The sequence below is a fragment of the Antedon bifida genome, chromosome 5, assembly GCF_963402885.1.
Source record: "Antedon bifida chromosome 5, ecAntBifi1.1, whole genome shotgun sequence".
Classification (NCBI taxonomy): Eukaryota; Metazoa; Echinodermata; class Crinoidea; order Comatulida; family Antedonidae; genus Antedon; species Antedon bifida.
Genome location: NC_136230.1, coordinates 7,633,517 through 7,643,742, shown reverse-complemented (window position 1 = coordinate 7,643,742; position 10,226 = coordinate 7,633,517).

The window sequence follows — 10,226 nt, the reverse complement described above, 5'->3', positions numbered from 1 at the left end:
GGATGACATCTGGTGTTGCCTTTCAAAATGATGAAATAGTTGTTTTAAATGTCAGTATCGTAAAAGTATCGGTCAACCATTTTCTTATAAAATATGCTAAAGATGAGTCATTTCCTCAACATGTACAATATGACGTCACGTCATGGTCCTGGAAATTCCCAGTATTACACATGTTAAGCAAAGTTGGCCAAAAGTCAAAATACTAAACCTATCACAGCTGGTATACCTAATTTTTTTTATTTTGTAGAAATACAAATGAAACAATAAAAAAACCCATTTAATTTAACACACAACACCATGCCAATCTAAAGCTGACATAATGACCCTTTCGTTGTCCAATTAGACTTTTAAAGATTAGAACAGTTGTTTTTCAATTATCGATTTTCAATGTACAAATACACACATAACTACTTTAAATCTAGTTAACACTCTTCATTCCTCAGATTAATGTACAAATTAATTTGGAACATTTTTTGCAGTTAGTGGTTAACAAGGTAATTAGTATTCAGTGTAAAATGGAGTAGAAACAATACAAAAATGCATGTAAATAGAAGCCACTCAGGTGTTACTAAAAAGATAAAAATAAGACTTCAGAGAATTATTTATTCTATATAAATACATATATATTTTTATTGAAGGAAGAAATAAATGTTTAGTTGAATTAAAAAAAAAAAAAAATAAAAAAATAAAATAAAAGAATTATTTATTCTATATAAATACAAATAAAAAGGGAAATTAGATCACCAATATTAATTGCTAATAATTATACAAGAGCTAATATAAAAAACTGGAATAGACTTTGCTCTCAACTCAAAGCAAGACATTACAGTACTTACATTTCCTTATAAAGAGCAGCATTGGTTTTAATGTTGTCTAGGACTAAATGGAATTTAATGTTAAAGTAAAAAATGATACACTTTGATTTCTATAAATTAACCATTGTATTGTAATTTTCCACATGTTGTTTTCTTTTATTACATTTGTTGAAACTTTTACTGCATTCGTTTTTCCCCTTGGTAAAGTCTTTAAAAATTCACATGGTATTAACCTTTAATCTTTTACCTCAAATACACAAAATAGTTTGTGATTTTATGTTGCTAAAAAACATTCAACATTAGTGTGAATGAGATGTTATTTTGTAAAATAATCATATATACACCTAATCTTCATTTGTTGGTAAAGAATGTTACACCACTTATTATATCTACATCTATTTATAATGTTGCATATTGTGTTCCTACAAAAAACAAGGCCATATACATGGCTGCAGTCGCGTGCTCAAGTTAGTGTTTACCGACCGACCGATATGTGATGCCATTCAAACCAATCACGTTCACGTATTTAGGCTATGTAAATATAAAATAATAATACAGCTTTAAAATTTAAAACTTCCACCGAAATTGGTGCCGTAGCAATAACGTAACACAATCATAATTGTAGCAATCCGTCATCTCCAATAATACATTCTAGTCTGAAATGACAACAGAAAAAGGAGAATTATAAATAGATGCATCAACAATGACATCTTTGGTTTACAAGGAGGGAAAGTGAAAAAAAGATTTAAAAAAAAAAGTAAGCATTTTCGATTGAAAAAACTTTGGCAGAAAGTATTAATTTTACTTCTTTGATAATTTATTTAAAAAATGAATAACAAACAGAGAGTGCCATCTTAATTTGAAAACTGACTTGTCTTTTGGCTTTAGACATTATCATCTTGGTTACATAAAAGTAAAGGATTTCTTTACAAAATCGTGAAATAAAACAACATGGCTGTTGTAAATACTAAAAAGTGAAATGTTCTTTTTTGTTAAGCAATTATGATATTTAATAACAAAAACATCACATAAAAGGAAGTAAAGTAATTCAAAATACCAGTTTTATCTGCGTTTCCTGGTTTTTCCACTTTCTTTTCCTCTTGTTTTTCATCCTGCTTCTCTATTTGTTTTTTCTCCTTTGCATCTTCATTATCTTTATCGCCATAATTGTTGACATCTTCTTTGTTATCGTCTTCTGTTGCCTCTTCATTTTCGTTTTTGATCTCCTTAACTTCATCTTTATTTATCTCATGTGTTTCTTTTGAATCGGCACCAGAAGAAGAGTTACATTCAGAGTAGGTAGTAGGTGATGTTGGTGCTACAGCACCTTCTTTGTTTTCGAAAGTTAAACTGCTAGTTTCCTGCCATTCATTTGTTACTTCAACCTGTTGCAATGTGAAAACTGGCTTACACTGATCATCCCGTTCCTTTTCTGAATAAAACCCCTGCTCAGAATTTTTATTGGGGCTGGATCCAACATTCTTTTCAGGATTGAACATTGTGTTGGGCTTATCGTTATTGATTGCGGATGCACAATCCACTTCCAATCTGAATGTTAATTTAGGTGCAGCAGTAGCTGAAGAAACAATCATATTAAATAGTAGTATGACTTTCAAATAATTCCAAAGTATTATGTACAGACTTTTATAAAATGTAAAAGAAGGCCTAATTACTACATTAAAAAAGAAAGAATAATTAGCCATGATATAAAAGTTTTAAAATACCACTATTATCTTCTGCGTTTCTTCTTTCTTTCTGTTTTTCCCCCTGTGTTTCTAGAAATACTTCTTCCTCATTTTCTGCATCTTTTTCAGCATCATCTCTCTTGTCATAGTTTTAATTATCTTTGACATCTTCAACTCCTTCCCTTTTTTGGCCTTCTGTTGCCTTTTCATTTTTGATCTTAACTGTATTTATTTCTTGTGTTTCTTTTGAATTGTCACCAAATGTTTTATCAACTTTACCAAAAGAGAATGGCGGTAATTTAATTTCATAGCCGGTGTAGGTAGGTGATGTTGGTGGTACAGCACTTTCTTTGCTACTTCCTTGCCACTGTCCAAAAGCTGAAATGCTGTTGGAAAGAAATTGGAAAGAACTGGAAGGTTCAGGTGAAATGGAAGGTGCTGGTAAAAAAGATGCTTCTGGTTGACTACCTGGTTGGCAGGTTTGGCATGCTGGACATTTCTTGTTTTCTGCATAATTTTGACAGTAACATGTAGGACAAGACCAGGTTACTATAGTCTGAAATAACAAATTTTAAGATTGTCGATTATACTGTAGTTACTTATTTAATACTAGATAATAAACAGAGTACAGTAAGTAGAGTATTTATTCAATGGCATGTTAAGTAAATAATCTCTAGCTTTTATCAACGCTGGTAAATCCATAGGTTGGTATCATTAATGGTAATTGTGAATATTGAGAACATTGTCTTTTAGTTGGCTACTACTTATAATTTCTAGTTTTCTTACGAATACAACATACTGCATAATTGGAAGAAAGTTGCATTTTATTTACCGTTGATTTGCCAAAATTAATATTAGTTGCAACAGGTAATTCTTTCTGTTGCACTGGGGATGCTTCTTTACTTGTTGAATCAACAAATGAAATTCCACTAGTTGGTTTGCTGTCACTAACAGTTGTTGGCTGCCAACTGTCACTAGTGTGGCCCAAAGAGAACCCAGGTTTTCTAGCTGTAGTATCTGCTTTGTTGCCACCACTAGTTTTACAAAAAGAAAAGCCAGGGTTAGGCAAACCACAAGCCTGTCGAAATGGAAAGCCTGTTGTGCGAAAGGATTCAGTGGAACCACCGACAGACAATCCGAAAGAGAATGATGAAGGTTTACTATCGGTCTTTCCTGTAGATATTAGCGTTGATCTTGGTTTGAGTGTAGAACAAGCAAGACATTTAACAGTATCGAAAAGATTAGTAACATGGCAGGTGTTGCATGTCCAAGTTCCCGCTTTTGGTTTGAACTATGAATAAAAAAATGACATTACAAATTAATTATTTCAAGATTTCAATTGATTTTCAAGTTTTTATATTAAGATACTAAAATAAAGTAATTTTACAAACCTTTTCTGTTGTTTTTTTGGGAGTCTTCTTAGTTTTCTGCCTTTCATTTGCTTTTTTTTCTACTTCTTTAGCAAGCCTTTTATACTTGTCAAAATCATCTTTAATTTTTCGTGCAAACTGTGGCTCCTTGAATATGAGTGCATATTTCTTCATTTCCGCTTCACTCCCGACCCAGGCATGTTCTGATGACTGCATTGCTTTCATCTCACTGTCTGCTGTGACTATGTGACTAACACAGAATTTCAATACTACCATTTCCATCTTACCCGATTTTGTATGAGCAAATCTGACAACATCACCTTCATGTTCTTTCCACTGATTTGTATCCTTGTTGAAAGTCCATAACTTGGCAAGATTTTTCCAAAACCAGTTTTCGCTTCCATCTACAGTCTTTAGACTGGCTTTAGGTAAGGTCATGATCGCTCTACAATCATCATGGCCATGTAAAATATCAACGGTCTTCACATGAAATCTGGTATTAATATATTTCACCAAATTTGGTGAGAGAATATCATCAGTAATGCTACTTTGTTTTAGAAGTTCATTCATTCGTTTGGAAACATCAGAACTGGACCTTAGTGCCATAGCATGATTTGGGCTATGTATCAAGGTACGTGCAATTGCCTGTGTACTAGAAAATTTAGCAATAGCTAATTCAACCTCACTTGCATTGGCACTGATTAACTTGAGATTGTGTCGGTGAGATGATTCAAGAGATTGTAATTGATCTTTCTTATAACGATCAATCAATTGGTGTGCCTTGTCAGCTTCTTCTGTGATCTTTTCTTCAATCTTTTTGTAATTCAACATCTCCAATTCCTCTTTATTTTTAAGTTGCTTTGCAATATCATAAAAGTCAGTTAACTTCTCTTCTGCTTTTTTTATAAAACTTTCTGAAAGTTTTGCGAATGACTCAAATGCAGTTTCTATATTGATTATGTTATGACCATCAGATATAGGATGTTCAACCAATGTACAGCGTACACATACTGGAACCTTACAGCTGCCACAAAAGAAATGAAATGGCATATTATGACTGCAACAATATAGGCCATAAGCAGTAGCTCAAAAGATGCCTAGAACATGGATTTCGTTCCCACCTCTTGGATCTACATTTTGAAAGTTGATATTGTGAAATGAATATGTTACCCATACTATATCAAAAGTTCTCCATGAAATACCTGTACACTTTTGAGCAATGGCCTCTCAAAGGTACCCCACTACTGCAAAAAAGGCACTTTTTGAGGTCTGGAGGTACTTTTATGGGCCAATATCTTTAAAAGTATTTGTCCAAATGCAATTGTCTTTTCTCTGTGAGTAGTCCAGTATATTGTAAACACTTATCCAAAATTTTAAATTTTAAAAATAAGTATTTTGTATGCGAGGAAAACTGAAAAATTACAATTATTTAGTTGTAAATGCACTTTTTAAGATTTTTAAGACACAATATCTTCGTAACTAATTGACATACCCTATTTATATTTTTTTTCCCAACTATTTGAGAGGGTTGTTAACCAACATTTAAAGTTTTAACTTGTCAGCTTCAGGAAGTTTTTATTTATGAAGATGCAAAAACTGAGATTTGGCCAATTTTATAGATAATTTTAATATTTTTTAGTCATTTTTTGAGCAGTTATATCTTCATAATCAACTCTCACTATGTATTTATATTCATGCAATGGGTATCCTAGTGAGTTAGTGACACACAAGTGAAGTTTCAACGCAAAAGAAATTATTATGCAATAATATGATTGTAACTTACATTGCACTTTTTTTGTTTTTAGTGCCAATATTGTGTGAACTCGACTCAAACCGTAAAAGGCGCCTGCATAAATACTATCCCTTTTCTGTTCAACTACATAAGAGGGTTGATAAACAACCTTTCCAAACCAGCTTGATGATTTTTTTTATATAGTAAAATGCGCTGCACCAGCTGAGAATTTGCTAATTTTATAGATAATTTTGATGTTTTATTTGTTTTGAGGAGTACGTAAGCCTACATGATTTCTTAGAAAGTGACATGCAATGGATATGCTAGTAGGTTAGTGACACCCGAGTAAATTTTCAACACAAAAAATAAATGATTATGCAATAACTTATTTATTGTAACTTAAATATTGCATTTTTTGGGAGTTTTTAGTGCCAATTTAGGCCAGGAGCTTCCATAAAAACAACCCCTTTTTTCTGTAGGCCTGCCATCCAATTTTTACTGTTGTTATATTGATAACATGAATGTAACTCTTGTGGAGAGAATTATTGTTGATAATGATATGAACTGGATATATATACACACAATATAAAAACAAATACCTTGTGTACACATGTACCTCATGTTACATGTATTTTCATTTATTTATTTTTTTTTTCTTTTGGATCTGTGTTTTTTTACAACCCTACATGTTGCCCAATATACAATGTATATAATCCTACTCTTCTCTAGATACGTTGTACCAGCATAACTAGTAGTCAAGTAGAAAAGTTGTCAATTGCCAGTGTACAATAGAAATAGCAAATATACTTTAACTATGTAGTAATAATTACTATGTAGAATATCCTTCATATACAGTATGTACATACTACATGGTAGGTAGGTACAATTAAATATTGTGCTGTTGAAATAAAGTGTGATCAACAGAGATTCAGCAACATTTGCAGTAAGTATTTTACATTCAGCCAGTTGATGGTTGTGAAGTTTATGAAAAATTCAAGATGATGACAATTGTTTTGAAGCTGGTATCATTTCTGTAACAAATAATCAAGAATAGATTATCTAATTTATATCGATTACTTAATATTTTAGTTAAACTGAATATTATTAAATTACAATGAATCTTTTTAGTTCAGATTTGTGGTAAACCATACACAGAAATGTTGAAACATTCTCAACTTTACTTACTCTACCACACACTTTACATTACTATAGTGTTTATTGACAATGCAACCTGGTATATAAAACATTTTTAAAGTATGGATGTTTTTCAGCTATTTATTGCATTCATTACTATTTTTAACTTTCATTACTAATTTTATTACTATTGTACATAATTACAACAAAACATAAATCATTTGGCATTTCTCATCTGTACATTAAAAAAGGATCCAAAACTTACCAGAATCAGTGAACATGTTAAGCATTTTTGTGCCTCCATTTCACTAGACAACCTAGACATAAATTGAAGATAAATTCAATTGAAAAGATACAGTTGAAATGAAAAATATTATTTTAAATTAAAATGAAGCATTTATAAATAAAAATAATACCGGGCTGATGTATGAATACTAGGCCTGGTCCGAGGATGAATGAATGCATAATACTAAATAGGATAGCCTAGGTACAGTTATAGGGAAAGCCTGCTAACTAAGGCCTACTAGGCCATAATGTAGGCCACTATGTAATTTCGTGTCATTTTTTTGTTAAAAGCAAAATTCCAGCTGATTTAGTGTCTTTAGGATGTAAAGTAATGAAAAAAATATGTTGCCATTTTTTAAAAAAGGCTTAAGGGTGTCAAATCCAAGATGGCCGCCAATACGTAAAATATCCAATAAATGTACCATATTGGACAAAGTAACACCCATTATGAATAATATTTTAAGTTCATATGGGTTCTCTGCTATATAAGAATTATTATAAACCTATATTAATTAGTATTCTGACATTTTGAATTTCAAAATGGCCGCCATTTTTTAAAAATGGATTACATTTCTTATTAAAACATGTGCAAGTTATGACGTTGATTGAAATCACATAAAATGATAGGCCTATGACAACATTTGTGATTAACACAAAATGGTGGCCATTTTGAATTTCAAAATGGCCGCCATTTTTTAAAAATGGGTTAAATTTCTTATTAAAATGTGTGTAAGTTAAATAAAATTAGATTGAAATACACAAAATGATATTCTTATGACAACAACATGGTGATTAACACAAAATGTTGACCATCAGGAGGTCTATAGTACTGACAGTACACTTCTTCATATTAAAACATCTCATACACTTCTTCAGTTAAATGACAACTAACTCTGCCAAAGTCCTTCAATGAAATATTTCTAATCTTGAATGCGATACAGTAAGTTGACCTTCCTTCGTTTTCTACTACTGTATCCATCAAACTTCCACAGACTGCTGCGATCCCAACAAGCTTGTTCAGAAACAAATTGGCAAAAGTACTGCAATACCTCATTTTACTGCCAAATAATCTCTATTATAGGAGTCCTCTTTTACTTTGATAAGTTTGTCACCTGTATTTACCGTCATATATATTTTTTGCCAATGTTCGTCTTTTTCTTAGGATCCCATATAGACAGTTTGCCTTCTACAAGACTTTTACCAATGCCTCAAACATTTTCTGTCCAATTTCATCATGCCATTGCCAACAAACACCTTTGTGCGAATTTGCAGAATTCTTCATTAATCGGGATATCATCTCTCTTTAAATGTTGGATTTCAAACTCATCAACTAGATTTGCCAGCTCTGATGAAATCATTAATTTGTGCTATTCCAATGATCAAATTCCTGATCAATTGATGTAAATCCAGCAAGTCCCACACATACATGTCCTCTCATAAACTCCAATATCTGTAATTTGTTTCAGTAATCTGTTAAAATTGATACAGCGGAAGTAACCGGTCGTTGTTCAGGTGGTCATGAGCGAAGAAATATTTGATAAAAGCATGTGTACTTTCCATGTGTGCAGATATCGTTTTCTTGTGTCTCGGACATATATAGGGATATAGTTTAACCACATCATTTAGATTTCGTCGACTCTCTGTATTCAAGTTAATATCTTTATGATCAGCCTCTTTCAAACAAAATGACTTCACTTAGAATCTCTCTCTCTGTCTGCATTTGTAGAAGCAAGTTGTAGAGAGAAAGCAGAATTAGTGTGCTTCTGTCCTTTAGAGATGTTTTACATTTAAGATATTTGTGTCACTGGTTGTATAGGTAATACAAGTTCAGTTTCAACAAAAGCACTGGCCTCAACAATATTTTCACAATGCTACATGTCCAAAAGCCATATAGTTCACCGGGTCGACATAATAATTGCTTCTTGATGTCATCTCTGTCCACCTCCACTCATCTCGGGCAAGAGTCATCACCAGGCATTCTTGTCTTTCCCTAGTACATGAGTTTTTAAACCACAACCATGTGCACTCATCAAACCAGTGTATAATGGTGGTCCATCTGTAGGGGGTACATATCTAATGAAATCGGTTGAGATTGTAGAAGATGAGAAGTAGGAGTTAATGCTGCCTATGAATAATCTTGTGAATGAGCTGTATCTGTATTGCCTTCAAGCTTCTGCCAAAAGTTGACAGGTTAAAAACTTACCAACCATACTGGTGACAATGGCCCTGAAGGTTCAGACATTGAATTACATAGCAATAACGCATTTATTATTTAACATCATATTTATACAGGATTTCACAATAAGGTATAAATGCACTAGTTTTATATTGTGGTCCTGTCTCCTGTCAAGTTTCAGTTTCACGAAAAGAAATGAAATCTGTAATTTAGAATCTATATATAAATTATGGTTAATTCTGACATAGGCAAGCACAATGGAAAAACTTTAGAACAAATCTCTGCCTTGGATACCTACCTGAACTAGGCCTATCTCAGATGTACCGCGAAATGTAAAACAATTTTCACTTTTACGATATTGTTCCATATTTCTATCTTAGGAATATATTATAAAGAGTTTTAAAACAAAATTTCTGATTTCATCGGTAGATTTTCAACTCAATTTCAATTGTACGCGGTCAAAGTAATTTCCAGGTTCACGATGAGTTCACAGGTTCACCTTGCAACTACCTGGTTTTAGTTAAGTTGGTCGTTAGTGGCTATAGCCATTTTAGTTTTTTTTTATTTTCGGATCGGACCGCGCGTGTGAAGGTACAGTAAAAAACCCGATAACCGAGTTTTATTGAGTAAGCTGGCAGGAATAACTGTAGGCTATCTGTGTCCCATTAGGGCCCATATTGCAAGCCATCTAAAACATCTTCCTTCTTGGGCCGAAACGGCCTACACTGTCGCGGAAGTTAGTTTCAAAAGATGTTTAAATTAAATAATGTATTATGAGATGGTATTTATTTGATGAATAAACGCCTCCCCAATAAAACATCACTTTGAATAATAATCGCCTACACCCACCTACCCAACTATCTAATAAACGCCCATCCACATTTATACACACAATATTGTATTATATTTATAATAACACAATTATACTATTTGTAATAGAATTCCCGACCTCCGCCATATAAGAGCCCTACCAAACAATAAACACTACACTTTAAAATGTTATTAATCATCTAAGACACTGTGAAACAG